An 18,623-nucleotide genomic window follows, 5' to 3' on the forward strand; every position below is an offset into this window, starting at 1 on the left:
GCCGTAAGCGAAATCTGCTGCCAAAATTGGGCTATTTGAATGGTTAGAACATTAGGGTAGTAAACTATATAAAGCTTACAGCACCTGGTATTCCCAGGCGGTCTCCCATCCAAGTACTAACCAGGCCCGACCCTGCTTAGCTTCCGAGATCAGACGAGTTCGGGCGTTCTCAAGGTGGTATGGCCGTAAGCGAAATCTGCTGCCAAAATTGGGCTATTTGAATGGTTAGAACATTAGGGTAGTAAACTATATAAAGCTTACAGCACCTGGTATTCCCAGGCGGTCTCCCATCCAAGTACTAACCAGGCCCGACCCTGCTTAGCTTCCGAGATCAGACGAGTTCGGGCGTTCTCAAGGTGGTATGGCCGTAAGCGAAATCTGCTGCCAAAATTGGGCTATTTGAATGGTTAGAACATTAGGGTAGTAAACTATATAAAGCTTACAGCACCTGGTATTCCCAGGCGGTCTCCCATTCAAGTACTAACCAGGCCCGACCCTGCTTAGCTTCCGAGATCAGACGAGTTCGGGCGTTCTCAAGGTGGTATGGCCGTAAGCGAAATCCGCTGCCAAAATTGGGCTATTTGAAGAAGAAAAAAAAAGAGACTCTTTCAGGCTTTCTGAAGAAACTCAGAGAATATTTCAGGCATTTCGAGGGGAAAAAAGACAATTTAGGATTTTTGAACCATTTCATTGACTCTTTTTTTTTTTTTTTTTTTTTTAAACAATAAAGCTTACAGCACCTGGTATTCCCAGGCGGTCTCCCATCCAAGTACTAACCAGGCCCGACCCTGCTTAGCTTCCGAGATCAGACGAGTTCGGGCGTTCTCAAGGTGGTATGGCCGTAAGCGAAATCTGCTGCCAAAATTGGGCTATTTGAATGGTTAGAACATTAGGGTAGTAAACTATATAAAGCTTACAGCACCTGGTATTCCCAGGCGGTCTCCCATCCAAGTACTAACCAGGCCCGACCCTGCTTAGCTTCCGAGATCAGACGAGTTCGGGCGTTCTCAAGGTGGTATGGCCGTAAGCGAAATCTGCTGCCAAAATTGGGCTATTTGAATGGTTAGAACATTAGGGTAGTAAACTATATAAAGCTTACAGCACCTGGTATTCCCAGGCGGTCTCCCATCCAAGTACTAACCAGGCCCGACCCTGCTTAGCTTCCGAGATCAGACGAGTTCGGGCGTTCTCAAGGTGGTATGGCCGTAAGCGAAATCTGCTGCCAAAATTGGGCTATTTGAAGAAGAAAAAAAAGAGACTTTTTCAGGCTTTCTGAAGAAACTCAGAGAATATTTCAGGCTTTTCGAGGGGAAAAAAAGACAATTTAGGATTTTTGAACCATTTCATTGACTCTTTTTTTTTTTTTTTTTTTTAAACAATAAAGCTTACAGCACCTGGTATTCCCAGGCGGTCTCCCATCCAAGTACTAACCTGGCCCGACCCTGCTTAGCTTCCGAGATCAGACGAGTTCGGGCGTTCTCAAGGTGGTATGGCCGTAAGCGAAATCTGCTGCCAAAATTGGGCTATTTGAATGGTTAGAACATTAGGGTAGTAAACTATATAAAGCTTACAGCACCTGGTATTCCCAGGCGGTCTCCCATCCAAGTACTAACCAGGCCCGACCCTGCTTAGCTTCCGAGATCAGACGAGTTCGGGCGTTCTCAAGGTGGTATGGCCGTAAGCGAAATCTGTTGCCAAAATTGGGCTATTTGAATGGTTAGAACATTAGGGTAGTAAACTATATAAAGCTTACAGCACCTGGTATTCCCAGGCGGTCTCCCATTCAAGTACTAACCAGGCCCGACCCTGCTTAGCTTCCGAGATCAGACGAGTTCGGGCGTTCTCAAGGTGGTATGGCCGTAAGCGAAATCTGCTGCCAAAATTGGGCTATTTGAATGGTTAGAACATTAGGGTAGTAAACTATATAAAGCTTACAGCACCTGGTATTCCCAGGCGGTCTCCCATCCAAGTACTAACCAGGCCCGACCCTGCTTAGCTTCCGAGATCAGACGAGTTCGGGCGTTCTCAAGGTGGTATGGCCGTAAGCGAAATCTGCTGCCAAAATTGGGCTATTTGAATGGTTAGAACATTAGGGTAGTAAACTATATAAAGCTTACAGCACCTGGTATTCCCAGGCGGTCTCCCATTCAAGTACTAACCAGGCCCGACCCTGCTTAGCTTCCGAGATCAGACGAGTTCGGGCGTTCTCAAGGTGGTATGGCCGTAAGCGAAATCCGCTGCCAAAATTGGGCTATTTGAAGAAGAAAAAAAAAGAGACTCTTTCAGGCTTTCTGAAGAAACTCAGAGAATATTTCAGGCATTTCGAGGGGAAAAAAGACAATTTAGGATTTTTGAACCATTTCATTGACTCTTTTTTTTTTTTTTTTTTTTTTAAACAATAAAGCTTACAGCACCTGGTATTCCCAGGCGGTCTCCCATCCAAGTACTAACCAGGCCCGACCCTGCTTAGCTTCCGAGATCAGACGAGTTCGGGCGTTCTCAAGGTGGTATGGCCGTAAGCGAAATCTGCTGCCAAAATTGGGCTATTTGAATGGTTAGAACATTAGGGTAGTAAACTATATAAAGCTTACAGCACCTGGTATTCCCAGGCGGTCTTCCATCCAAGTACTAACCAGGCCCGACCCTGCTTAGCTTCCGAGATCAGACGAGTTCGGGCGTTCTCAAGGTGGTATGGCCGTAAGCGAAATCTGCTGCCAAAATTGGGCTATTTGAATGGTTAGAACATTAGGGTAGTAAACTATATAAAGCTTACAGCACCTGGTATTCCCAGGCGGTCTCCCATCCAAGTACTAACCAGGCCCGACCCTGCTTAGCTTCCGAGATCAGACGAGTTCGGGCGTTCTCAAGGTGGTATGGCCGTAAGCGAAATCTGCTGCCAAAATTGGGCTATTTGAATGGTTAGAACATTAGGGTAGTAAACTATATAAAGCTTACAGCACCTGGTATTCCCAGGCGGTCTCCCATCCAAGTACTAACCAGGCCCGACCCTGCTTAGCTTCCGAGATCAGACGAGTTCGGGCGTTCTCAAGGTGGTATGGCCGTAAGCGAAATCTGCTGCCAAAATTGGGCTATTTGAATGGTTAGAACATTAGGGTAGTAAACTATATAAAGCTTACAGCACCTGGTATTCCCAGGCGGTCTCCCATCCAAGTACTAACCAGGCCCGACCCTGCTTAGCTTCCGAGATCAGACGAGTTCGGGCGTTCTCAAGGTGGTATGGCCGTAAGCGAAATCTGCTGCCAAAATTGGGCTATTTGAATGGTTAGAACATTAGGGTAGTAAACTATATAAAGCTTACAGCACCTGGTATTCCCAGGCCGTCTCCCATTCAAGTACTAACCAGGCCCGACCCTGCTTAGCTTCCGAGATCAGACGAGTTCGGGCGTTCTCAAGGTGGTATGGCCGTAAGCGAAATCCGCTGCCAAAATTGGGCTATTTTAAGAAGAAAAAAAAAGAGACTCTTTCAGGCTTTCTGAAGAAACTCAGAGAATATTTCAGGCATTTCGAGGGGAAAAAAGACAATTTAGGATTTTTGAACCATTTCATTGACTCTTTTTTTTTTTTTTTTTTTTTAAACAATAAAGCTTACAGCACCTGGTATTCCCAGGCGGTCTCCCATCCAAGTACTAACCAGGCCCGACCCTGCTTAGCTTCCGAGATCAGACGAGTTCGGGCGTTCTCAAGGTGGTATGGCCGTAAGCGAAATGTGCTGCCAAAATTGGGCTATTTGAATGGTTAGAACATTAGGGTAGTAAACTATATAAAGCTTACAGCACCTGGTATTCCCAGGCGGTCTCCCATCCAAGTACTAACCAGGCCCGACCCTGCTTAGCTTCCGAGATCAGACGAGTTCGGGCGTTCTCAAGGTGGTATGGCCGTAAGCGAAATCTGCTGCCAAAATTGGGCTATTTGAATGGTTAGAACATTAGGGTAGTAAACTATATAAAGCTTACAGCACCTGGTATTCCCAGGCGGTCTCCCATCCAAGTACTAACCAGGCCCGACCCTGCTTAGCTTTCGAGATCAGACGAGTTCGGGCGTTCTCAAGGTGGTATGGCCGTAAGCGAAATCTGTTGCCAAAATTGGGCTATTTGAATGGTTAGAACATTAGGGTAGTAAACTATATAAAGCTTACAGCACCTGGTATTCCCAGGCGGTCTCCCATTCAAGTACTAACCAGGCCCGACCCTGCTTAGCTTCCGAGATCAGACGAGTTCGGGCGTTCTCAAGGTGGTATGGCCGTAAGCGAAATCCGCTGCCAAAATTGGGCTATTTGAAGAAGAAAAAAAAAGAGACTCTTTCAGGCTTTCTGAAGAAACTCAGAGAATATTTCAGGCATTTCGAGGGGAAAAAAGACAATTTAGGATTTTTGAACCATTTCATTGACTCTTTTTTTTTTTTTTTTTTTTTTAAACAATAAAGCTTACAGCACCTGGTATTCCCAGGCGGTCTCCCATCCAAGTACTAACCAGGCCCGACCCTGCTTAGCTTCCGAGATCAGACGAGTTCGGGCGTTCTCAAGGTGGTATGGCCGTAAGCGAAATCTGCTGCCAAAATTGGGCTATTTGAATGGTTAGAACATTAGGGTAGTAAACTATATAAAGCTTACAGCACCTGGTATTCCCAGGCGGTCTCCCATCCAAGTACTAACCAGGCCCGACCCTGCTTAGCTTCCGAGATCAGACGAGTTCGGGCGTTCTCAAGGTGGTATGGCCGTAAGCGAAATCTGCTGCCAAAATTGGGCTATTTGAATGGTTAGAACATTAGGGTAGTAAACTATATAAAGCTTACAGCACCTGGTATTCCCAGGCGGTCTCCCATCCAAGTACTAACCAGGCCCGACCCTGCTTAGCTTCCGAGATCAGACGAGTTCGGGCGTCCTCAAGGTGGTATGGCCGTAAGCGAAATCTGCTGCCAAAATTGGGCTATTTGAATGGTTAGAACATTAGGGTAGTAAACTATATAAAGCTTACAGCACCTGGTATTCCCAGGCGGTCTCCCATCCAAGTACTAACCAGGCCCGACCCTGCTTAGCTTCCGAGATCAGACGAGTTCGGGCGTCCTCAAGGTGGTATGGCCGTAAGCGAAATCTGCTGCCAAAATTGGGCTATTTGAATGGTTAGAACATTAGGGTAGTAAACTATATAAAGCTTACAGCACCTGGTATTCCCAGGCGGTCTCCCATCCAAGTACTAACCAGGCCCGACCCTGCTTAGCTTCCGAGATCAGACGAGTTCGGGCGTTCTCAAGGTGGTATGGCCGTAAGCGAAATCTGCTGCCAAAATTGGGCTATTTGAATGGTTAGAACATTAGGGTAGTAAACTATATAAAGCTTACAGCACCTGGTATTCCCAGGCGGTCTCCCATCCAAGTACTAACCAGGCCCGACCCTGCTTAGCTTCCGAGATCAGACGAGTTCGGGCGTTCTCAAGGTGGTATGGCCGTAAGCGAAATCTGCTGCCAAAATTGGGCTATTTGAATGGTTAGAACATTAGGGTAGTAAACTATATAAAGCTTACAGCACCTGGTATTCCCAGGCGGTCTCCCATCCAAGTACTAACCAGGCCCGACCCTGCTTAGCTTCCGAGATCAGACGAGTTCGGGCGTTCTCAAGGTGGTATGGCCGTAAGCGAAATCTGCTGCCAAAATTGGGCTATTTGAATGGTTAGAACATTAGGGTAGTAAACTATATAAAGCTTACAGCACCTGGTATTCCCAGGCGGTCTCCCATCCAAGTACTAACCTGGCCCGACCCTGCTTAGCTTCCGAGATCAGACGAGTTCGGGCGTTCTCAAGGTGGTATGGCCGTAAGCGAAATCTGCTGCCAAAATTGGGCTATTTGAATGGTTAGAACATTAGGGTAGTAAACTATATAAAGCTTACAGCACCTGGTATTCCCAGGCGGTCTCCCATCCAAGTACTAACCAGGCCCGACCCTGCTTAGCTTCCGAGATCAGACGAGTTCGGGCGTTCTCAAGGTGGTATGGCCGTAAGCGAAATCTGTTGCCAAAATTGGGCTATTTGAATGGTTAGAACATTAGGGTAGTAAACTATATAAAGCTTACAGCACCTGGTATTCCCAGGCGGTCTCCCATTCAAGTACTAACCAGGCCCGACCCTGCTTAGCTTCCGAGATCAGACGAGTTCGGGCGTTCTCAAGGTGGTATGGCCGTAAGCGAAATCCGCTGCCAAAATTGGGCTATTTGAAGAAGAAAAAAAAAGAGACTCTTTCAGGCTTTCTGAAGAAACTCAGAGAATATTTCAGGCATTTCGAGGGGAAAAAAGACAATTTAGGATTTTTGAACCATTTCATTGACTCTTTTTTTTTTTTTTTTTTTTTTTAAACAATAAAGCTTACAGCACCTGGTATTCCCAGGCGGTCTCCCATCCAAGTACTAACCAGGCCCGACCCTGCTTAGCTTCCGAGATCAGACGAGTTCGGGCGTTCTCAAGGTGGTATGGCCGTAAGCGAAATGTGCTGCCAAAATTGGGCTATTTGAATGGTTAGAACATTAGGGTAGTAAACTATATAAAGCTTACAGCACCTGGTATTCCCAGGCGGTCTCCCATCCAAGTACTAACCAGGCCCGACCCTGCTTAGCTTCCGAGATCAGACGAGTTCGGGCGTTCTCAAGGTGGTATGGCCGTAAGCGAAATCTGCTGCCAAAATTGGGCTATTTGAATGGTTAGAACATTAGGGTAGTAAACTATATAAAGCTTACAGCACCTGGTATTCCCAGGCGGTCTCCCATCCAAGTACTAACCAGGCCCGACCCTGCTTAGCTTTCGAGATCAGACGAGTTCGGGCGTTCTCAAGGTGGTATGGCCGTAAGCGAAATCTGTTGCCAAAATTGGGCTATTTGAATGGTTAGAACATTAGGGTAGTAAACTATATAAAGCTTACAGCACCTGGTATTCCCAGGCGGTCTCCCATTCAAGTACTAACCAGGCCCGACCCTGCTTAGCTTCCGAGATCAGACGAGTTCGGGCGTTCTCAAGGTGGTATGGCCGTAAGCGAAATCCGCTGCCAAAATTGGGCTATTTGAAGAAGAAAAAAAAGAGACTCTTTCAGGCTTTCTGAAGAAACTCAGAGAATATTTCAGGCATTTCGAGGGGAAAAAAGACAATTTAGGATTTTTGAACCATTTCATTGACTCTTTTTTTTTTTTTTTTTTTTTTAAACAATAAAGCTTACAGCACCTGGTATTCCCAGGCGGTCTCCCATCCAAGTACTAACCAGGCCCGACCCTGCTTAGCTTCCGAGATCAGACGAGTTCGGGCGTTCTCAAGGTGGTATGGCCGTAAGCGAAATCTGCTGCCAAAATTGGGCTATTTGAATGGTTAGAACATTAGGGTAGTAAACTATATAAAGCTTACAGCACCTGGTATTCCCAGGCGGTCTCCCATCCAAGTACTAACCAGGCCCGACCCTGCTTAGCTTCCGAGATCAGACGAGTTCGGGCGTCCTCAAGGTGGTATGGCCGTAAGCGAAATCTGCTGCCAAAATTGGGCTATTTGAATGGTTAGAACATTAGGGTAGTAAACTATATAAAGCTTACAGCACCTGGTATTCCCAGGCGGTCTCCCATCCAAGTACTAACCAGGCCCGACCCTGCTTAGCTTCCGAGATCAGACGAGTTCGGGCGTCCTCAAGGTGGTATGGCCGTAAGCGAAATCTGCTGCCAAAATTGGGCTATTTGAATGGTTAGAACATTAGGGTAGTAAACTATATAAAGCTTACAGCACCTGGTATTCCCAGGCGGTCTCCCATCCAAGTACTAACCAGGCCCGACCCTGCTTAGCTTCCGAGATCAGACGAGTTCGGGCGTTCTCAAGGTGGTATGGCCGTAAGCGAAATCTGCTGCCAAAATTGGGCTATTTGAATGGTTAGAACATTAGGGTAGTAAACTATATAAAGCTTACAGCACCTGGTATTCCCAGGCGGTCTCCCATCCAAGTACTAACCAGGCCCGACCCTGCTTAGCTTCCGAGATCAGACGAGTTCGGGCGTTCTCAAGGTGGTATGGCCGTAAGCGAAATCTGCTGCCAAAATTGGGCTATTTGAATGGTTAGAACATTAGGGTAGTAAACTATATAAAGCTTACAGCACCTGGTATTCCCAGGCGGTCTCCCATCCAAGTACTAACCAGGCCCGACCCTGCTTAGCTTCCGAGATCAGACGAGTTCGGGCGTTCTCAAGGTGGTATGGCCGTAAGCGAAATCTGCTGCCAAAATTGGGCTATTTGAATGGTTAGAACATTAGGGTAGTAAACTATATAAAGCTTACAGCACCTGGTATTCCCAGGCGGTCTCCCATCCAAGTACTAACCTGGCCCGACCCTGCTTAGCTTCCGAGATCAGACGAGTTCGGGCGTTCTCAAGGTGGTATGGCCGTAAGCGAAATCTGCTGCCAAAATTGGGCTATTTGAATGGTTAGAACATTAGGGTAGTAAACTATATAAAGCTTACAGCACCTGGTATTCCCAGGCGGTCTCCCATCCAAGTACTAACCAGGCCCGACCCTGCTTAGCTTCCGAGATCAGACGAGTTCGGGCGTTCTCAAGGTGGTATGGCCGTAAGCGAAATCTGTTGCCAAAATTGGGCTATTTGAATGGTTAGAACATTAGGGTAGTAAACTATATAAAGCTTACAGCACCTGGTATTCCCAGGCGGTCTCCCATTCAAGTACTAACCAGGCCCGACCCTGCTTAGCTTCCGAGATCAGACGAGTTCGGGCGTTCTCAAGGTGGTATGGCCGTAAGCGAAATCTGCTGCCAAAATTGGGCTATTTGAATGGTTAGAACATTAGGGTAGTAAACTATATAAAGCTTACAGCACCTGGTATTCCCAGGCGGTCTCCCATCCAAGTACTAACCAGGCCCGACCCTGCTTAGCTTCCGAGATCAGACGAGTTCGGGCGTTCTCAAGGTGGTATGGCCGTAAGCGAAATCTGCTGCCAAAATTGGGCTATTTGAATGGTTAGAACATTAGGGTAGTAAACTATATAAAGCTTACAGCACCTGGTATTCCCAGGCGGTCTCCCATTCAAGTACTAACCAGGCCCGACCCTGCTTAGCTTCCGAGATCAGACGAGTTCGGGCGTTCTCAAGGTGGTATGGCCGTAAGCGAAATCCGCTGCCAAAATTGGGCTATTTGAAGAAGAAAAAAAAAGAGACTCTTTCAGGCTTTCTGAAGAAACTCAGAGAATATTTCAGGCATTTCGAGGGGAAAAAAGACAATTTAGGATTTTTGAACCATTTCATTGACTCTTTTTTTTTTTTTTTTTTTTTTAAACAATAAAGCTTACAGCACCTGGTATTCCCAGGCGGTCTCCCATCCAAGTACTAACCAGGCCCGACCCTGCTTAGCTTCCGAGATCAGACGAGTTCGGGCGTTCTCAAGGTGGTATGGCCGTAAGCGAAATCTGCTGCCAAAATTGGGCTATTTGAATGGTTAGAACATTAGGGTAGTAAACTATATAAAGCTTACAGCACCTGGTATTCCCAGGCGGTCTTCCATCCAAGTACTAACCAGGCCCGACCCTGCTTAGCTTCCGAGATCAGACGAGTTCGGGCGTTCTCAAGGTGGTATGGCCGTAAGCGAAATCTGCTGCCAAAATTGGGCTATTTGAATGGTTAGAACATTAGGGTAGTAAACTATATAAAGCTTACAGCACCTGGTATTCCCAGGCGGTCTCCCATCCAAGTACTAACCAGGCCCGACCCTGCTTAGCTTCCGAGATCAGACGAGTTCGGGCGTTCTCAAGGTGGTATGGCCGTAAGCGAAATCTGCTGCCAAAATTGGGCTATTTGAATGGTTAGAACATTAGGGTAGTAAACTATATAAAGCTTACAGCACCTGGTATTCCCAGGCGGTCTCCCATCCAAGTACTAACCAGGCCCGACCCTGCTTAGCTTCCGAGATCAGACGAGTTCGGGCGTTCTCAAGGTGGTATGGCCGTAAGCGAAATCTGCTGCCAAAATTGGGCTATTTGAATGGTTAGAACATTAGGGTAGTAAACTATATAAAGCTTACAGCACCTGGTATTCCCAGGCGGTCTCCCATCCAAGTACTAACCAGGCCCGACCCTGCTTAGCTTCCGAGATCAGACGAGTTCGGGCGTTCTCAAGGTGGTATGGCCGTAAGCGAAATCTGCTGCCAAAATTGGGCTATTTGAATGGTTAGAACATTAGGGTAGTAAACTATATAAAGCTTACAGCACCTGGTATTCCCAGGCCGTCTCCCATTCAAGTACTAACCAGGCCCGACCCTGCTTAGCTTCCGAGATCAGACGAGTTCGGGCGTTCTCAAGGTGGTATGGCCGTAAGCGAAATCCGCTGCCAAAATTGGGCTATTTTAAGAAGAAAAAAAAAGAGACTCTTTCAGGCTTTCTGAAGAAACTCAGAGAATATTTCAGGCATTTCGAGGGGAAAAAAGACAATTTAGGATTTTTGAACCATTTCATTGACTCTTTTTTTTTTTTTTTTTTTTAAACAATAAAGCTTACAGCACCTGGTATTCCCAGGCGGTCTCCCATCCAAGTACTAACCAGGCCCGACCCTGCTTAGCTTCCGAGATCAGACGAGTTCGGGCGTTCTCAAGGTGGTATGGCCGTAAGCGAAATGTGCTGCCAAAATTGGGCTATTTGAATGGTTAGAACATTAGGGTAGTAAACTATATAAAGCTTACAGCACCTGGTATTCCCAGGCGGTCTCCCATCCAAGTACTAACCAGGCCCGACCCTGCTTAGCTTCCGAGATCAGACGAGTTCGGGCGTTCTCAAGGTGGTATGGCCGTAAGCGAAATCTGCTGCCAAAATTGGGCTATTTGAATGGTTAGAACATTAGGGTAGTAAACTATATAAAGCTTACAGCACCTGGTATTCCCAGGCGGTCTCCCATCCAAGTACTAACCAGGCCCGACCCTGCTTAGCTTTCGAGATCAGACGAGTTCGGGCGTTCTCAAGGTGGTATGGCCGTAAGCGAAATCTGTTGCCAAAATTGGGCTATTTGAATGGTTAGAACATTAGGGTAGTAAACTATATAAAGCTTACAGCACCTGGTATTCCCAGGCGGTCTCCCATTCAAGTACTAACCAGGCCCGACCCTGCTTAGCTTCCGAGATCAGACGAGTTCGGGCGTTCTCAAGGTGGTATGGCCGTAAGCGAAATCCGCTGCCAAAATTGGGCTATTTGAAGAAGAAAAAAAAAGAGACTCTTTCAGGCTTTCTGAAGAAACTCAGAGAATATTTCAGGCATTTCGAGGGGAAAAAAGACAATTTAGGATTTTTGAACCATTTCATTGACTCTTTTTTTTTTTTTTTTTTTTTTAAACAATAAAGCTTACAGCACCTGGTATTCCCAGGCGGTCTCCCATCCAAGTACTAACCAGGCCCGACCCTGCTTAGCTTCCGAGATCAGACGAGTTCGGGCGTTCTCAAGGTGGTATGGCCGTAAGCGAAATCTGCTGCCAAAATTGGGCTATTTGAATGGTTAGAACATTAGGGTAGTAAACTATATAAAGCTTACAGCACCTGGTATTCCCAGGCGGTCTCCCATCCAAGTACTAACCAGGCCCGACCCTGCTTAGCTTCCGAGATCAGACGAGTTCGGGCGTCCTCAAGGTGGTATGGCCGTAAGCGAAATCTGCTGCCAAAATTGGGCTATTTGAATGGTTAGAACATTAGGGTAGTAAACTATATAAAGCTTACAGCACCTGGTATTCCCAGGCGGTCTCCCATCCAAGTACTAACCAGGCCCGACCCTGCTTAGCTTCCGAGATCAGACGAGTTCGGGCGTCCTCAAGGTGGTATGGCCGTAAGCGAAATCTGCTGCCAAAATTGGGCTATTTGAATGGTTAGAACATTAGGGTAGTAAACTATATAAAGCTTACAGCACCTGGTATTCCCAGGCGGTCTCCCATCCAAGTACTAACCAGGCCCGACCCTGCTTAGCTTCCGAGATCAGACGAGTTCGGGCGTTCTCAAGGTGGTATGGCCGTAAGCGAAATCTGCTGCCAAAATTGGGCTATTTGAATGGTTAGAACATTAGGGTAGTAAACTATATAAAGCTTACAGCACCTGGTATTCCCAGGCGGTCTCCCATCCAAGTACTAACCAGGCCCGACCCTGCTTAGCTTCCGAGATCAGACGAGTTCGGGCGTTCTCAAGGTGGTATGGCCGTAAGCGAAATCTGCTGCCAAAATTGGGCTATTTGAATGGTTAGAACATTAGGGTAGTAAACTATATAAAGCTTACAGCACCTGGTATTCCCAGGCGGTCTCCCATCCAAGTACTAACCAGGCCCGACCCTGCTTAGCTTCCGAGATCAGACGAGTTCGGGCGTTCTCAAGGTGGTATGGCCGTAAGCGAAATCTGCTGCCAAAATTGGGCTATTTGAATGGTTAGAACATTAGGGTAGTAAACTATATAAAGCTTACAGCACCTGGTATTCCCAGGCGGTCTCCCATCCAAGTACTAACCTGGCCCGACCCTGCTTAGCTTCCGAGATCAGACGAGTTCGGGCGTTCTCAAGGTGGTATGGCCGTAAGCGAAATCTGCTGCCAAAATTGGGCTATTTGAATGGTTAGAACATTAGGGTAGTAAACTATATAAAGCTTACAGCACCTGGTATTCCCAGGCGGTCTCCCATCCAAGTACTAACCAGGCCCGACCCTGCTTAGCTTCCGAGATCAGACGAGTTCGGGCGTTCTCAAGGTGGTATGGCCGTAAGCGAAATCTGTTGCCAAAATTGGGCTATTTGAATGGTTAGAACATTAGGGTAGTAAACTATATAAAGCTTACAGCACCTGGTATTCCCAGGCGGTCTCCCATTCAAGTACTAACCAGGCCCGACCCTGCTTAGCTTCCGAGATCAGACGAGTTCGGGCGTTCTCAAGGTGGTATGGCCGTAAGCGAAATCTGCTGCCAAAATTGGGCTATTTGAATGGTTAGAACATTAGGGTAGTAAACTATATAAAGCTTACAGCACCTGGTATTCCCAGGCGGTCTCCCATCCAAGTACTAACCAGGCCCGACCCTGCTTAGCTTCCGAGATCAGACGAGTTCGGGCGTTCTCAAGGTGGTATGGCCGTAAGCGAAATCTGCTGCCAAAATTGGGCTATTTGAATGGTTAGAACATTAGGGTAGTAAACTATATAAAGCTTACAGCACCTGGTATTCCCAGGCGGTCTCCCATTCAAGTACTAACCAGGCCCGACCCTGCTTAGCTTCCGAGATCAGACGAGTTCGGGCGTTCTCAAGGTGGTATGGCCGTAAGCGAAATCCGCTGCCAAAATTGGGCTATTTGAAGAAGAAAAAAAAAGAGACTCTTTCAGGCTTTCTGAAGAAACTCAGAGAATATTTCAGGCATTTCGAGGGGAAAAAAGACAATTTAGGATTTTTGAACCATTTCATTGACTCTTTTTTTTTTTTTTTTTTTTTTTAAACAATAAAGCTTACAGCACCTGGTATTCCCAGGCGGTCTCCCATCCAAGTACTAACCAGGCCCGACCCTGCTTAGCTTCCGAGATCAGACGAGTTCGGGCGTTCTCAAGGTGGTATGGCCGTAAGCGAAATCTGCTGCCAAAATTGGGCTATTTGAATGGTTAGAACATTAGGGTAGTAAACTATATAAAGCTTACAGCACCTGGTATTCCCAGGCGGTCTTCCATCCAAGTACTAACCAGGCCCGACCCTGCTTAGCTTCCGAGATCAGACGAGTTCGGGCGTTCTCAAGGTGGTATGGCCGTAAGCGAAATCTGCTGCCAAAATTGGGCTATTTGAATGGTTAGAACATTAGGGTAGTAAACTATATAAAGCTTACAGCACCTGGTATTCCCAGGCGGTCTCCCATCCAAGTACTAACCAGGCCCGACCCTGCTTAGCTTCCGAGATCAGACGAGTTCGGGCGTTCTCAAGGTGGTATGGCCGTAAGCGAAATCTGCTGCCAAAATTGGGCTATTTGAATGGTTAGAACATTAGGGTAGTAAACTATATAAAGCTTACAGCACCTGGTATTCCCAGGCGGTCTCCCATCCAAGTACTAACCAGGCCCGACCCTGCTTAGCTTCCGAGATCAGACGAGTTCGGGCGTTCTCAAGGTGGTATGGCCGTAAGCGAAATCTGCTGCCAAAATTGGGCTATTTGAATGGTTAGAACATTAGGGTAGTAAACTATATAAAGCTTACAGCACCTGGTATTCCCAGGCGGTCTCCCATCCAAGTACTAACCAGGCCCGACCCTGCTTAGCTTCCGAGATCAGACGAGTTCGGGCGTTCTCAAGGTGGTATGGCCGTAAGCGAAATCTGCTGCCAAAATTGGGCTATTTGAATGGTTAGAACATTAGGGTAGTAAACTATATAAAGCTTACAGCACCTGGTATTCCCAGGCCGTCTCCCATTCAAGTACTAACCAGGCCCGACCCTGCTTAGCTTCCGAGATCAGACGAGTTCGGGCGTTCTCAAGGTGGTATGGCCGTAAGCGAAATCCGCTGCCAAAATTGGGCTATTTTAAGAAGAAAAAAAAAGAGACTCTTTCAGGCTTTCTGAAGAAACTCAGAGAATATTTCAGGCATTTCGAGGGGAAAAAAGACAATTTAGGATTTTTGAACCATTTCATTGACTCTTTTTTTTTTTTTTTTTTTTTAAACAATAAAGCTTACAGCACCTGGTATTCCCAGGCGGTCTCCCATCCAAGTACTAACCAGGCCCGACCCTGCTTAGCTTCCGAGATCAGACGAGTTCGGGCGTTCTCAAGGTGGTATGGCCGTAAGCGAAATGTGCTGCCAAAATTGGGCTATTTGAATGGTTAGAACATTAGGGTAGTAAACTATATAAAGCTTACAGCACCTGGTATTCCCAGGCGGTCTCCCATCCAAGTACTAACCAGGCCCGACCCTGCTTAGCTTCCGAGATCAGACGAGTTCGGGCGTTCTCAAGGTGGTATGGCCGTAAGCGAAATCTGCTGCCAAAATTGGGCTATTTGAATGGTTAGAACATTAGGGTAGTAAACTATATAAAGCTTACAGCACCTGGCATTCCCAGGCGGTCTCCCATCCAAGTACTAACCAGGCCCGACCCTGCTTAGCTTTCGAGATCAGACGAGTTCGGGCGTTCTCAAGGTGGTATGGCCGTAAGCGAAATCTGTTGCCAAAATTGGGCTATTTGAATGGTTAGAACATTAGGGTAGTAAACTATATAAAGCTTACAGCACCTGGTATTCCCAGGCGGTCTCCCATTCAAGTACTAACCAGGCCCGACCCTGCTTAGCTTCCGAGATCAGACGAGTTCGGGCGTTCTCAAGGTGGTATGGCCGTAAGCGAAATCCGCTGCCAAAATTGGGCTATTTGAAGAAGAAAAAAAAAGAGACTCTTTCAGGCTTTCTGAAGAAACTCAGAGAATATTTCAGGCATTTCGAGGGGAAAAAAGACAATTTAGGATTTTTGAACCATTTCATTGACTCTTTTTTTTTTTTTTTTTTTTTTAAACAATAAAGCTTACAGCACCTGGTATTCCCAGGCGGTCTCCCATCCAAGTACTAACCAGGCCCGACCCTGCTTAGCTTCCGAGATCAGACGAGTTCGGGCGTTCTCAAGGTGGTATGGCCGTAAGCGAAATCTGCTGCCAAAATTGGGCTATTTGAATGGTTAGAACATTAGGGTAGTAAACTATATAAAGCTTACAGCACCTGGTATTCCCAGGCGGTCTCCCATCCAAGTACTAACCAGGCCCGACCCTGCTTAGCTTCCGAGATCAGACGAGTTCGGGCGTTCTCAAGGTGGTATGGCCGTAAGCGAAATCTGCTGCCAAAATTGGGCTATTTGAATGGTTAGAACATTAGGGTAGTAAACTATATAAAGCTTACAGCACCTGGTATTCCCAGGCGGTCTCCCATCCAAGTACTAACCAGGCCCGACCCTGCTTAGCTTCCGAGATCAGACGAGTTCGGGCGTCCTCAAGGTGGTATGGCCGTAAGCGAAATCTGCTGCCAAAATTGGGCTATTTGAATGGTTAGAACATTAGGGTAGTAAACTATATAAAGCTTACAGCACCTGGTATTCCCAGGCGGTCTCCCATCCAAGTACTAACCAGGCCCGACCCTGCTTAGCTTCCGAGATCAGACGAGTTCGGGCGTCCTCAAGGTGGTATGGCCGTAAGCGAAATCTGCTGCCAAAATTGGGCTATTTGAATGGTTAGAACATTAGGGTAGTAAACTATATAAAGCTTACAGCACCTGGTATTCCCAGGCGGTCTCCCATCCAAGTACTAACCAGGCCCGACCCTGCTTAGCTTCCGAGATCAGACGAGTTCGGGCGTTCTCAAGGTGGTATGGCCGTAAGCGAAATCTGCTGCCAAAATTGGGCTATTTGAATGGTTAGAACATTAGGGTAGTAAACTATATAAAGCTTACAGCACCTGGTATTCCCAGGCGGTCTCCCATCCAAGTACTAACCAGGCCCGACCCTGCTTAGCTTCCGAGATCAGACGAGTTCGGGCGTTCTCAAGGTGGTATGGCCGTAAGCGAAATCTGCTGCCAAAATTGGGCTATTTGAATGGTTAGAACATTAGGGTAGTAAACTATATAAAGCTTACAGCACCTGGTATTCCCAGGCGGTCTCCCATCCAAGTACTAACCAGGCCCGACCCTGCTTAGCTTCCGAGATCAGACGAGTTCGGGCGTTCTCAAGGTGGTATGGCCGTAAGCGAAATCTGCTGCCAAAATTGGGCTATTTGAATGGTTAGAACATTAGGGTAGTAAACTATATAAAGCTTACAGCACCTGGTATTCCCAGGCGGTCTCCCATCCAAGTACTAACCAGGCCCGACCCTGCTTAGCTTCCGAGATCAGACGAGTTCGGGCGTTCTCAAGGTGGTATGGCCGTAAGCGAAATCTGCTGCCAAAATTGGGCTATTTGAATGGTTAGAACATTAGGGTAGTAAACTATATAAAGCTTACAGCACCTGGTATTCCCAGGCGGTCTCCCATCCAAGTACTAACCAGGCCCGACCCTGCTTAGCTTCCGAGATCAGACGAGTTCGGGCGTTCTCAAGGTGGTATGGCCGTAAGCGAAATCTGCTGCCAAAATTGGGCTATTTGAATGGTTAGAACATTAGGGTAGTAAACTATATAAAGCTTACAGCACCTGGTATTCCCAGGCGGTCTCCCATTCAAGTACTAACCAGGCCCGACCCTGCTTAGCTTCCGAGATCAGACGAGTTCGGGCGTTCTCAAGGTGGTATGGCCGTAAGCGAAATCCGCTGCCAAAATTGGGCTATTTGAAGAAGAAAAAAAAAGAGACTCTTTCAGGCTTTCTGAAGAAACTCAGAGAATATTTCAGGCATTTCGAGGGGAAAAAAGACAATTTAGGATTTTTGAACCATTTCATTGACTCTTTTTTTTTTTTTTTTTTTTTAAACAATAAAGCTTACAGCACCTGGTATTCCCAGGCGGTCTCCCATCCAAGTACTAACCAGGCCCGACCCTGCTTAGCTTCCGAGATCAGACGAGTTCGGGCGTTCTCAAGGTGGTATGGCCGTAAGCGAAATCTGCTGCCAAAATTGGGCTATTTGAATGGTTAGAACATTAGGGTAGTAAACTATATAAAGCTTACAGCACCTGGTATTCCCAGGCGGTCTCCCATCCAAGTACTAACCAGGCCCGACCCTGCTTAGCTTCCGAGATCAGACGAGTTCGGGCGTTCTCAAGGTGGTATGGCCGTAAGCGAAATCTGCTGCCAAAATTGGGCTATTTGAATGGTTAGAACATTAGGGTAGTAAACTATATAAAGCTTACAGCACCTGGTATTCCCAGGCGGTCTCCCATCCAAGTACTAACCAGGCCCGACCCTGCTTAGCTTCCGAGATCAGACGAGTTCGGGCGTTCTCAAGGTGGTATGGCCGTAAGCGAAATCTGCTGCCAAAATTGGGCTATTTGAATGGTTAGAACATTAGGGTAGTAAACTATATAAAGCTTACAGCACCTGGTATTCCCAGGCGGTCTCCCATCCAAGTACTAACCAGGCCCGACCCTGCTTAGCTTCCGAGATCAGACGAGTTCGGGCGTTCTCAAGGTGGTATGGCCGTAAGCGAAATCTGCTGCCAAAATTGGGCTATTTGAATGGTTAGAACATTAGGGTAGTAAACTATATAAAGCTTACAGCACCTGGTATTCCCAGGCGGTCTCCCATTCAAGTACTAACCAGGCCCGACCCTGCTTAGCTTCCGAGATCAGACGAGTTCGGGCGTTCTCAAGGTGGTATGGCCGTAAGCGAAATCCGCTGCCAAAATTGGGCTATTTGAAGAAGAAAAAAAAAGAGACTCTTTCAGGCTTTCTGAAGAAACTCAGAGAATATTTCAGGCATTTCGAGGGGAAAAAAGACAATTTAGGATTTTTGAACCATTTCATTGACTCTTTTTTTTTTTTTTTTTTTTTAAACAATAAAGCTTACAGCACCTGGTATTCCCAGGCGGTCTCCCATCCAAGTACTAACCAGGCCCGACCCTGCTTAGCTTCCGAGATCAGACGAGTTCGGGCGTTCTCAAGGTGGTATGGCCGTAAGCGAAATCTGCTGCCAAAATTGGGCTATTTGAATGGTTAGAACATTA

The 18,623-nt window shown here is 46.9% G+C and overlaps 94 non-coding genes across 94 annotated transcripts in view; all 94 read right to left on the minus strand.

Moving 5' to 3' along the window:
* The window catches only part of LOC148990623 (5S ribosomal RNA), a 119-nt gene extending 110 nt beyond the window's left edge, over positions 1-9 (minus strand). The window contains exon 1 of the ribosomal RNA XR_016157004.1: positions 1-9. This exon is cut by the window's left edge and continues 110 nt beyond it. This is a non-coding gene — a ribosomal RNA (5S ribosomal RNA).
* Positions 10-72: 63 nt separating this feature from the next.
* Positions 73-191, minus strand: LOC148990624 (5S ribosomal RNA). Its single transcript, XR_016157005.1, has one exon. It is a non-coding gene; the product is annotated as a 5S ribosomal RNA (ribosomal RNA).
* A 63-nt stretch (positions 192-254) lies between these two features.
* LOC148990625 (5S ribosomal RNA) lies at positions 255-373 on the minus strand. Its single transcript, XR_016157006.1, has one exon. It is a non-coding gene; the product is annotated as a 5S ribosomal RNA (ribosomal RNA).
* Positions 374-436: 63 nt separating this feature from the next.
* Positions 437-555, minus strand: LOC148990626 (5S ribosomal RNA). The gene has a single exon (XR_016160818.1). It is a non-coding gene; the product is annotated as a 5S ribosomal RNA (ribosomal RNA).
* Positions 556-728: 173 nt separating this feature from the next.
* LOC148990627 (5S ribosomal RNA) lies at positions 729-847 on the minus strand. The gene has a single exon (XR_016157009.1). It is a non-coding gene; the product is annotated as a 5S ribosomal RNA (ribosomal RNA).
* Positions 848-910: 63 nt separating this feature from the next.
* LOC148990628 (5S ribosomal RNA) lies at positions 911-1,029 on the minus strand. The gene has a single exon (XR_016157010.1). It is a non-coding gene; the product is annotated as a 5S ribosomal RNA (ribosomal RNA).
* A 63-nt stretch (positions 1,030-1,092) lies between these two features.
* On the minus strand, positions 1,093-1,211 carry LOC148990629 (5S ribosomal RNA). The gene has a single exon (XR_016157011.1). It is a non-coding gene; the product is annotated as a 5S ribosomal RNA (ribosomal RNA).
* Positions 1,212-1,382: 171 nt separating this feature from the next.
* LOC148990630 (5S ribosomal RNA) lies at positions 1,383-1,501 on the minus strand. Its single transcript, XR_016155411.1, has one exon. It is a non-coding gene; the product is annotated as a 5S ribosomal RNA (ribosomal RNA).
* A 63-nt stretch (positions 1,502-1,564) lies between these two features.
* On the minus strand, positions 1,565-1,683 carry LOC148990631 (5S ribosomal RNA). The gene has a single exon (XR_016157012.1). It is a non-coding gene; the product is annotated as a 5S ribosomal RNA (ribosomal RNA).
* A 63-nt stretch (positions 1,684-1,746) lies between these two features.
* LOC148990632 (5S ribosomal RNA) lies at positions 1,747-1,865 on the minus strand. Its single transcript, XR_016160819.1, has one exon. It is a non-coding gene; the product is annotated as a 5S ribosomal RNA (ribosomal RNA).
* A 63-nt stretch (positions 1,866-1,928) lies between these two features.
* Positions 1,929-2,047, minus strand: LOC148990633 (5S ribosomal RNA). Its single transcript, XR_016157013.1, has one exon. It is a non-coding gene; the product is annotated as a 5S ribosomal RNA (ribosomal RNA).
* Positions 2,048-2,110: 63 nt separating this feature from the next.
* On the minus strand, positions 2,111-2,229 carry LOC148990634 (5S ribosomal RNA). The gene has a single exon (XR_016160820.1). It is a non-coding gene; the product is annotated as a 5S ribosomal RNA (ribosomal RNA).
* A 173-nt stretch (positions 2,230-2,402) lies between these two features.
* Positions 2,403-2,521, minus strand: LOC148990635 (5S ribosomal RNA). The gene has a single exon (XR_016157014.1). It is a non-coding gene; the product is annotated as a 5S ribosomal RNA (ribosomal RNA).
* A 63-nt stretch (positions 2,522-2,584) lies between these two features.
* Positions 2,585-2,703, minus strand: LOC148990636 (5S ribosomal RNA). The gene has a single exon (XR_016161759.1). It is a non-coding gene; the product is annotated as a 5S ribosomal RNA (ribosomal RNA).
* A 63-nt stretch (positions 2,704-2,766) lies between these two features.
* Positions 2,767-2,885, minus strand: LOC148990637 (5S ribosomal RNA). The gene has a single exon (XR_016157015.1). It is a non-coding gene; the product is annotated as a 5S ribosomal RNA (ribosomal RNA).
* A 63-nt stretch (positions 2,886-2,948) lies between these two features.
* On the minus strand, positions 2,949-3,067 carry LOC148990638 (5S ribosomal RNA). The gene has a single exon (XR_016157016.1). It is a non-coding gene; the product is annotated as a 5S ribosomal RNA (ribosomal RNA).
* A 63-nt stretch (positions 3,068-3,130) lies between these two features.
* LOC148990639 (5S ribosomal RNA) lies at positions 3,131-3,249 on the minus strand. The gene has a single exon (XR_016157017.1). It is a non-coding gene; the product is annotated as a 5S ribosomal RNA (ribosomal RNA).
* Positions 3,250-3,312: 63 nt separating this feature from the next.
* Positions 3,313-3,431, minus strand: LOC148990640 (5S ribosomal RNA). The gene has a single exon (XR_016163810.1). It is a non-coding gene; the product is annotated as a 5S ribosomal RNA (ribosomal RNA).
* Positions 3,432-3,603: 172 nt separating this feature from the next.
* On the minus strand, positions 3,604-3,722 carry LOC148990641 (5S ribosomal RNA). Its single transcript, XR_016157018.1, has one exon. It is a non-coding gene; the product is annotated as a 5S ribosomal RNA (ribosomal RNA).
* Positions 3,723-3,785: 63 nt separating this feature from the next.
* Positions 3,786-3,904, minus strand: LOC148990642 (5S ribosomal RNA). The gene has a single exon (XR_016157020.1). It is a non-coding gene; the product is annotated as a 5S ribosomal RNA (ribosomal RNA).
* A 63-nt stretch (positions 3,905-3,967) lies between these two features.
* Positions 3,968-4,086, minus strand: LOC148990643 (5S ribosomal RNA). The gene has a single exon (XR_016162532.1). It is a non-coding gene; the product is annotated as a 5S ribosomal RNA (ribosomal RNA).
* Positions 4,087-4,149: 63 nt separating this feature from the next.
* Positions 4,150-4,268, minus strand: LOC148990644 (5S ribosomal RNA). The gene has a single exon (XR_016160821.1). It is a non-coding gene; the product is annotated as a 5S ribosomal RNA (ribosomal RNA).
* Positions 4,269-4,441: 173 nt separating this feature from the next.
* Positions 4,442-4,560, minus strand: LOC148990645 (5S ribosomal RNA). Its single transcript, XR_016157021.1, has one exon. It is a non-coding gene; the product is annotated as a 5S ribosomal RNA (ribosomal RNA).
* A 63-nt stretch (positions 4,561-4,623) lies between these two features.
* Positions 4,624-4,742, minus strand: LOC148990646 (5S ribosomal RNA). The gene has a single exon (XR_016157022.1). It is a non-coding gene; the product is annotated as a 5S ribosomal RNA (ribosomal RNA).
* Positions 4,743-4,805: 63 nt separating this feature from the next.
* On the minus strand, positions 4,806-4,924 carry LOC148990647 (5S ribosomal RNA). The gene has a single exon (XR_016161479.1). It is a non-coding gene; the product is annotated as a 5S ribosomal RNA (ribosomal RNA).
* A 63-nt stretch (positions 4,925-4,987) lies between these two features.
* On the minus strand, positions 4,988-5,106 carry LOC148990648 (5S ribosomal RNA). The gene has a single exon (XR_016161481.1). It is a non-coding gene; the product is annotated as a 5S ribosomal RNA (ribosomal RNA).
* Positions 5,107-5,169: 63 nt separating this feature from the next.
* LOC148990649 (5S ribosomal RNA) lies at positions 5,170-5,288 on the minus strand. Its single transcript, XR_016157023.1, has one exon. It is a non-coding gene; the product is annotated as a 5S ribosomal RNA (ribosomal RNA).
* A 63-nt stretch (positions 5,289-5,351) lies between these two features.
* Positions 5,352-5,470, minus strand: LOC148990650 (5S ribosomal RNA). Its single transcript, XR_016157024.1, has one exon. It is a non-coding gene; the product is annotated as a 5S ribosomal RNA (ribosomal RNA).
* A 63-nt stretch (positions 5,471-5,533) lies between these two features.
* LOC148990651 (5S ribosomal RNA) lies at positions 5,534-5,652 on the minus strand. Its single transcript, XR_016157025.1, has one exon. It is a non-coding gene; the product is annotated as a 5S ribosomal RNA (ribosomal RNA).
* Positions 5,653-5,715: 63 nt separating this feature from the next.
* LOC148990652 (5S ribosomal RNA) lies at positions 5,716-5,834 on the minus strand. The gene has a single exon (XR_016155422.1). It is a non-coding gene; the product is annotated as a 5S ribosomal RNA (ribosomal RNA).
* Positions 5,835-5,897: 63 nt separating this feature from the next.
* LOC148990653 (5S ribosomal RNA) lies at positions 5,898-6,016 on the minus strand. Its single transcript, XR_016157026.1, has one exon. It is a non-coding gene; the product is annotated as a 5S ribosomal RNA (ribosomal RNA).
* Positions 6,017-6,079: 63 nt separating this feature from the next.
* LOC148990654 (5S ribosomal RNA) lies at positions 6,080-6,198 on the minus strand. Its single transcript, XR_016160822.1, has one exon. It is a non-coding gene; the product is annotated as a 5S ribosomal RNA (ribosomal RNA).
* A 174-nt stretch (positions 6,199-6,372) lies between these two features.
* On the minus strand, positions 6,373-6,491 carry LOC148990655 (5S ribosomal RNA). Its single transcript, XR_016157027.1, has one exon. It is a non-coding gene; the product is annotated as a 5S ribosomal RNA (ribosomal RNA).
* A 63-nt stretch (positions 6,492-6,554) lies between these two features.
* Positions 6,555-6,673, minus strand: LOC148990656 (5S ribosomal RNA). The gene has a single exon (XR_016157028.1). It is a non-coding gene; the product is annotated as a 5S ribosomal RNA (ribosomal RNA).
* A 63-nt stretch (positions 6,674-6,736) lies between these two features.
* LOC148990657 (5S ribosomal RNA) lies at positions 6,737-6,855 on the minus strand. The gene has a single exon (XR_016162533.1). It is a non-coding gene; the product is annotated as a 5S ribosomal RNA (ribosomal RNA).
* Positions 6,856-6,918: 63 nt separating this feature from the next.
* LOC148990658 (5S ribosomal RNA) lies at positions 6,919-7,037 on the minus strand. Its single transcript, XR_016160823.1, has one exon. It is a non-coding gene; the product is annotated as a 5S ribosomal RNA (ribosomal RNA).
* A 172-nt stretch (positions 7,038-7,209) lies between these two features.
* On the minus strand, positions 7,210-7,328 carry LOC148990659 (5S ribosomal RNA). The gene has a single exon (XR_016157029.1). It is a non-coding gene; the product is annotated as a 5S ribosomal RNA (ribosomal RNA).
* Positions 7,329-7,391: 63 nt separating this feature from the next.
* Positions 7,392-7,510, minus strand: LOC148990660 (5S ribosomal RNA). Its single transcript, XR_016161482.1, has one exon. It is a non-coding gene; the product is annotated as a 5S ribosomal RNA (ribosomal RNA).
* Positions 7,511-7,573: 63 nt separating this feature from the next.
* On the minus strand, positions 7,574-7,692 carry LOC148990661 (5S ribosomal RNA). Its single transcript, XR_016161483.1, has one exon. It is a non-coding gene; the product is annotated as a 5S ribosomal RNA (ribosomal RNA).
* Positions 7,693-7,755: 63 nt separating this feature from the next.
* LOC148990662 (5S ribosomal RNA) lies at positions 7,756-7,874 on the minus strand. Its single transcript, XR_016157031.1, has one exon. It is a non-coding gene; the product is annotated as a 5S ribosomal RNA (ribosomal RNA).
* Positions 7,875-7,937: 63 nt separating this feature from the next.
* Positions 7,938-8,056, minus strand: LOC148990663 (5S ribosomal RNA). The gene has a single exon (XR_016157032.1). It is a non-coding gene; the product is annotated as a 5S ribosomal RNA (ribosomal RNA).
* Positions 8,057-8,119: 63 nt separating this feature from the next.
* Positions 8,120-8,238, minus strand: LOC148990664 (5S ribosomal RNA). Its single transcript, XR_016157033.1, has one exon. It is a non-coding gene; the product is annotated as a 5S ribosomal RNA (ribosomal RNA).
* Positions 8,239-8,301: 63 nt separating this feature from the next.
* LOC148990665 (5S ribosomal RNA) lies at positions 8,302-8,420 on the minus strand. Its single transcript, XR_016155433.1, has one exon. It is a non-coding gene; the product is annotated as a 5S ribosomal RNA (ribosomal RNA).
* Positions 8,421-8,483: 63 nt separating this feature from the next.
* Positions 8,484-8,602, minus strand: LOC148990666 (5S ribosomal RNA). Its single transcript, XR_016157034.1, has one exon. It is a non-coding gene; the product is annotated as a 5S ribosomal RNA (ribosomal RNA).
* Positions 8,603-8,665: 63 nt separating this feature from the next.
* LOC148990667 (5S ribosomal RNA) lies at positions 8,666-8,784 on the minus strand. Its single transcript, XR_016160824.1, has one exon. It is a non-coding gene; the product is annotated as a 5S ribosomal RNA (ribosomal RNA).
* A 63-nt stretch (positions 8,785-8,847) lies between these two features.
* On the minus strand, positions 8,848-8,966 carry LOC148990668 (5S ribosomal RNA). The gene has a single exon (XR_016157035.1). It is a non-coding gene; the product is annotated as a 5S ribosomal RNA (ribosomal RNA).
* A 63-nt stretch (positions 8,967-9,029) lies between these two features.
* On the minus strand, positions 9,030-9,148 carry LOC148990669 (5S ribosomal RNA). The gene has a single exon (XR_016160826.1). It is a non-coding gene; the product is annotated as a 5S ribosomal RNA (ribosomal RNA).
* A 173-nt stretch (positions 9,149-9,321) lies between these two features.
* Positions 9,322-9,440, minus strand: LOC148990670 (5S ribosomal RNA). The gene has a single exon (XR_016157037.1). It is a non-coding gene; the product is annotated as a 5S ribosomal RNA (ribosomal RNA).
* Positions 9,441-9,503: 63 nt separating this feature from the next.
* LOC148990671 (5S ribosomal RNA) lies at positions 9,504-9,622 on the minus strand. The gene has a single exon (XR_016161760.1). It is a non-coding gene; the product is annotated as a 5S ribosomal RNA (ribosomal RNA).
* A 63-nt stretch (positions 9,623-9,685) lies between these two features.
* On the minus strand, positions 9,686-9,804 carry LOC148990672 (5S ribosomal RNA). Its single transcript, XR_016157038.1, has one exon. It is a non-coding gene; the product is annotated as a 5S ribosomal RNA (ribosomal RNA).
* Positions 9,805-9,867: 63 nt separating this feature from the next.
* On the minus strand, positions 9,868-9,986 carry LOC148990673 (5S ribosomal RNA). The gene has a single exon (XR_016157039.1). It is a non-coding gene; the product is annotated as a 5S ribosomal RNA (ribosomal RNA).
* Positions 9,987-10,049: 63 nt separating this feature from the next.
* Positions 10,050-10,168, minus strand: LOC148990674 (5S ribosomal RNA). Its single transcript, XR_016157040.1, has one exon. It is a non-coding gene; the product is annotated as a 5S ribosomal RNA (ribosomal RNA).
* Positions 10,169-10,231: 63 nt separating this feature from the next.
* Positions 10,232-10,350, minus strand: LOC148990675 (5S ribosomal RNA). Its single transcript, XR_016163811.1, has one exon. It is a non-coding gene; the product is annotated as a 5S ribosomal RNA (ribosomal RNA).
* A 171-nt stretch (positions 10,351-10,521) lies between these two features.
* On the minus strand, positions 10,522-10,640 carry LOC148990676 (5S ribosomal RNA). The gene has a single exon (XR_016157041.1). It is a non-coding gene; the product is annotated as a 5S ribosomal RNA (ribosomal RNA).
* A 63-nt stretch (positions 10,641-10,703) lies between these two features.
* On the minus strand, positions 10,704-10,822 carry LOC148990677 (5S ribosomal RNA). Its single transcript, XR_016157043.1, has one exon. It is a non-coding gene; the product is annotated as a 5S ribosomal RNA (ribosomal RNA).
* Positions 10,823-10,885: 63 nt separating this feature from the next.
* LOC148990678 (5S ribosomal RNA) lies at positions 10,886-11,004 on the minus strand. Its single transcript, XR_016162534.1, has one exon. It is a non-coding gene; the product is annotated as a 5S ribosomal RNA (ribosomal RNA).
* Positions 11,005-11,067: 63 nt separating this feature from the next.
* LOC148990679 (5S ribosomal RNA) lies at positions 11,068-11,186 on the minus strand. The gene has a single exon (XR_016160827.1). It is a non-coding gene; the product is annotated as a 5S ribosomal RNA (ribosomal RNA).
* Positions 11,187-11,359: 173 nt separating this feature from the next.
* Positions 11,360-11,478, minus strand: LOC148990680 (5S ribosomal RNA). The gene has a single exon (XR_016157044.1). It is a non-coding gene; the product is annotated as a 5S ribosomal RNA (ribosomal RNA).
* A 63-nt stretch (positions 11,479-11,541) lies between these two features.
* On the minus strand, positions 11,542-11,660 carry LOC148990681 (5S ribosomal RNA). Its single transcript, XR_016161484.1, has one exon. It is a non-coding gene; the product is annotated as a 5S ribosomal RNA (ribosomal RNA).
* A 63-nt stretch (positions 11,661-11,723) lies between these two features.
* Positions 11,724-11,842, minus strand: LOC148990682 (5S ribosomal RNA). The gene has a single exon (XR_016161485.1). It is a non-coding gene; the product is annotated as a 5S ribosomal RNA (ribosomal RNA).
* A 63-nt stretch (positions 11,843-11,905) lies between these two features.
* Positions 11,906-12,024, minus strand: LOC148990683 (5S ribosomal RNA). Its single transcript, XR_016157045.1, has one exon. It is a non-coding gene; the product is annotated as a 5S ribosomal RNA (ribosomal RNA).
* A 63-nt stretch (positions 12,025-12,087) lies between these two features.
* On the minus strand, positions 12,088-12,206 carry LOC148990684 (5S ribosomal RNA). Its single transcript, XR_016157046.1, has one exon. It is a non-coding gene; the product is annotated as a 5S ribosomal RNA (ribosomal RNA).
* Positions 12,207-12,269: 63 nt separating this feature from the next.
* Positions 12,270-12,388, minus strand: LOC148990685 (5S ribosomal RNA). The gene has a single exon (XR_016157047.1). It is a non-coding gene; the product is annotated as a 5S ribosomal RNA (ribosomal RNA).
* A 63-nt stretch (positions 12,389-12,451) lies between these two features.
* On the minus strand, positions 12,452-12,570 carry LOC148990686 (5S ribosomal RNA). Its single transcript, XR_016155445.1, has one exon. It is a non-coding gene; the product is annotated as a 5S ribosomal RNA (ribosomal RNA).
* A 63-nt stretch (positions 12,571-12,633) lies between these two features.
* Positions 12,634-12,752, minus strand: LOC148990687 (5S ribosomal RNA). Its single transcript, XR_016157048.1, has one exon. It is a non-coding gene; the product is annotated as a 5S ribosomal RNA (ribosomal RNA).
* A 63-nt stretch (positions 12,753-12,815) lies between these two features.
* On the minus strand, positions 12,816-12,934 carry LOC148990688 (5S ribosomal RNA). The gene has a single exon (XR_016160828.1). It is a non-coding gene; the product is annotated as a 5S ribosomal RNA (ribosomal RNA).
* A 63-nt stretch (positions 12,935-12,997) lies between these two features.
* LOC148990689 (5S ribosomal RNA) lies at positions 12,998-13,116 on the minus strand. Its single transcript, XR_016157049.1, has one exon. It is a non-coding gene; the product is annotated as a 5S ribosomal RNA (ribosomal RNA).
* Positions 13,117-13,179: 63 nt separating this feature from the next.
* LOC148990690 (5S ribosomal RNA) lies at positions 13,180-13,298 on the minus strand. Its single transcript, XR_016160829.1, has one exon. It is a non-coding gene; the product is annotated as a 5S ribosomal RNA (ribosomal RNA).
* A 174-nt stretch (positions 13,299-13,472) lies between these two features.
* On the minus strand, positions 13,473-13,591 carry LOC148990691 (5S ribosomal RNA). Its single transcript, XR_016157050.1, has one exon. It is a non-coding gene; the product is annotated as a 5S ribosomal RNA (ribosomal RNA).
* Positions 13,592-13,654: 63 nt separating this feature from the next.
* LOC148990692 (5S ribosomal RNA) lies at positions 13,655-13,773 on the minus strand. The gene has a single exon (XR_016161761.1). It is a non-coding gene; the product is annotated as a 5S ribosomal RNA (ribosomal RNA).
* A 63-nt stretch (positions 13,774-13,836) lies between these two features.
* Positions 13,837-13,955, minus strand: LOC148990693 (5S ribosomal RNA). Its single transcript, XR_016157051.1, has one exon. It is a non-coding gene; the product is annotated as a 5S ribosomal RNA (ribosomal RNA).
* Positions 13,956-14,018: 63 nt separating this feature from the next.
* Positions 14,019-14,137, minus strand: LOC148990694 (5S ribosomal RNA). Its single transcript, XR_016157052.1, has one exon. It is a non-coding gene; the product is annotated as a 5S ribosomal RNA (ribosomal RNA).
* Positions 14,138-14,200: 63 nt separating this feature from the next.
* Positions 14,201-14,319, minus strand: LOC148990695 (5S ribosomal RNA). The gene has a single exon (XR_016157054.1). It is a non-coding gene; the product is annotated as a 5S ribosomal RNA (ribosomal RNA).
* Positions 14,320-14,382: 63 nt separating this feature from the next.
* On the minus strand, positions 14,383-14,501 carry LOC148990696 (5S ribosomal RNA). The gene has a single exon (XR_016163812.1). It is a non-coding gene; the product is annotated as a 5S ribosomal RNA (ribosomal RNA).
* A 172-nt stretch (positions 14,502-14,673) lies between these two features.
* LOC148990697 (5S ribosomal RNA) lies at positions 14,674-14,792 on the minus strand. Its single transcript, XR_016157055.1, has one exon. It is a non-coding gene; the product is annotated as a 5S ribosomal RNA (ribosomal RNA).
* Positions 14,793-14,855: 63 nt separating this feature from the next.
* On the minus strand, positions 14,856-14,974 carry LOC148990698 (5S ribosomal RNA). The gene has a single exon (XR_016157056.1). It is a non-coding gene; the product is annotated as a 5S ribosomal RNA (ribosomal RNA).
* A 63-nt stretch (positions 14,975-15,037) lies between these two features.
* On the minus strand, positions 15,038-15,156 carry LOC148990699 (5S ribosomal RNA). Its single transcript, XR_016163416.1, has one exon. It is a non-coding gene; the product is annotated as a 5S ribosomal RNA (ribosomal RNA).
* Positions 15,157-15,219: 63 nt separating this feature from the next.
* On the minus strand, positions 15,220-15,338 carry LOC148990700 (5S ribosomal RNA). Its single transcript, XR_016160830.1, has one exon. It is a non-coding gene; the product is annotated as a 5S ribosomal RNA (ribosomal RNA).
* A 173-nt stretch (positions 15,339-15,511) lies between these two features.
* On the minus strand, positions 15,512-15,630 carry LOC148990701 (5S ribosomal RNA). Its single transcript, XR_016157057.1, has one exon. It is a non-coding gene; the product is annotated as a 5S ribosomal RNA (ribosomal RNA).
* A 63-nt stretch (positions 15,631-15,693) lies between these two features.
* On the minus strand, positions 15,694-15,812 carry LOC148990702 (5S ribosomal RNA). The gene has a single exon (XR_016157058.1). It is a non-coding gene; the product is annotated as a 5S ribosomal RNA (ribosomal RNA).
* Positions 15,813-15,875: 63 nt separating this feature from the next.
* LOC148990703 (5S ribosomal RNA) lies at positions 15,876-15,994 on the minus strand. Its single transcript, XR_016161487.1, has one exon. It is a non-coding gene; the product is annotated as a 5S ribosomal RNA (ribosomal RNA).
* A 63-nt stretch (positions 15,995-16,057) lies between these two features.
* On the minus strand, positions 16,058-16,176 carry LOC148990704 (5S ribosomal RNA). Its single transcript, XR_016161488.1, has one exon. It is a non-coding gene; the product is annotated as a 5S ribosomal RNA (ribosomal RNA).
* Positions 16,177-16,239: 63 nt separating this feature from the next.
* Positions 16,240-16,358, minus strand: LOC148990705 (5S ribosomal RNA). Its single transcript, XR_016157059.1, has one exon. It is a non-coding gene; the product is annotated as a 5S ribosomal RNA (ribosomal RNA).
* Positions 16,359-16,421: 63 nt separating this feature from the next.
* LOC148990706 (5S ribosomal RNA) lies at positions 16,422-16,540 on the minus strand. The gene has a single exon (XR_016157060.1). It is a non-coding gene; the product is annotated as a 5S ribosomal RNA (ribosomal RNA).
* Positions 16,541-16,603: 63 nt separating this feature from the next.
* Positions 16,604-16,722, minus strand: LOC148990707 (5S ribosomal RNA). The gene has a single exon (XR_016157061.1). It is a non-coding gene; the product is annotated as a 5S ribosomal RNA (ribosomal RNA).
* Positions 16,723-16,785: 63 nt separating this feature from the next.
* Positions 16,786-16,904, minus strand: LOC148990708 (5S ribosomal RNA). Its single transcript, XR_016157062.1, has one exon. It is a non-coding gene; the product is annotated as a 5S ribosomal RNA (ribosomal RNA).
* Positions 16,905-16,967: 63 nt separating this feature from the next.
* On the minus strand, positions 16,968-17,086 carry LOC148990709 (5S ribosomal RNA). The gene has a single exon (XR_016157063.1). It is a non-coding gene; the product is annotated as a 5S ribosomal RNA (ribosomal RNA).
* A 63-nt stretch (positions 17,087-17,149) lies between these two features.
* On the minus strand, positions 17,150-17,268 carry LOC148990710 (5S ribosomal RNA). Its single transcript, XR_016160831.1, has one exon. It is a non-coding gene; the product is annotated as a 5S ribosomal RNA (ribosomal RNA).
* Positions 17,269-17,440: 172 nt separating this feature from the next.
* LOC148990711 (5S ribosomal RNA) lies at positions 17,441-17,559 on the minus strand. Its single transcript, XR_016157065.1, has one exon. It is a non-coding gene; the product is annotated as a 5S ribosomal RNA (ribosomal RNA).
* A 63-nt stretch (positions 17,560-17,622) lies between these two features.
* Positions 17,623-17,741, minus strand: LOC148990712 (5S ribosomal RNA). Its single transcript, XR_016157066.1, has one exon. It is a non-coding gene; the product is annotated as a 5S ribosomal RNA (ribosomal RNA).
* A 63-nt stretch (positions 17,742-17,804) lies between these two features.
* Positions 17,805-17,923, minus strand: LOC148990713 (5S ribosomal RNA). Its single transcript, XR_016157067.1, has one exon. It is a non-coding gene; the product is annotated as a 5S ribosomal RNA (ribosomal RNA).
* Positions 17,924-17,986: 63 nt separating this feature from the next.
* On the minus strand, positions 17,987-18,105 carry LOC148990714 (5S ribosomal RNA). The gene has a single exon (XR_016157068.1). It is a non-coding gene; the product is annotated as a 5S ribosomal RNA (ribosomal RNA).
* Positions 18,106-18,168: 63 nt separating this feature from the next.
* On the minus strand, positions 18,169-18,287 carry LOC148990715 (5S ribosomal RNA). Its single transcript, XR_016160832.1, has one exon. It is a non-coding gene; the product is annotated as a 5S ribosomal RNA (ribosomal RNA).
* A 172-nt stretch (positions 18,288-18,459) lies between these two features.
* On the minus strand, positions 18,460-18,578 carry LOC148990716 (5S ribosomal RNA). The gene has a single exon (XR_016157069.1). It is a non-coding gene; the product is annotated as a 5S ribosomal RNA (ribosomal RNA).
* Between the last annotated feature and the right edge of the window lie 45 nt (positions 18,579-18,623).

The sequence above is a fragment of the Pimephales promelas genome, chromosome 3 (genome assembly GCF_988280905.1).
Source record: "Pimephales promelas chromosome 3, fPimPro1.hap1.1, whole genome shotgun sequence".
Classification (NCBI taxonomy): domain Eukaryota; kingdom Metazoa; phylum Chordata; class Actinopteri; order Cypriniformes; family Leuciscidae; genus Pimephales; species Pimephales promelas.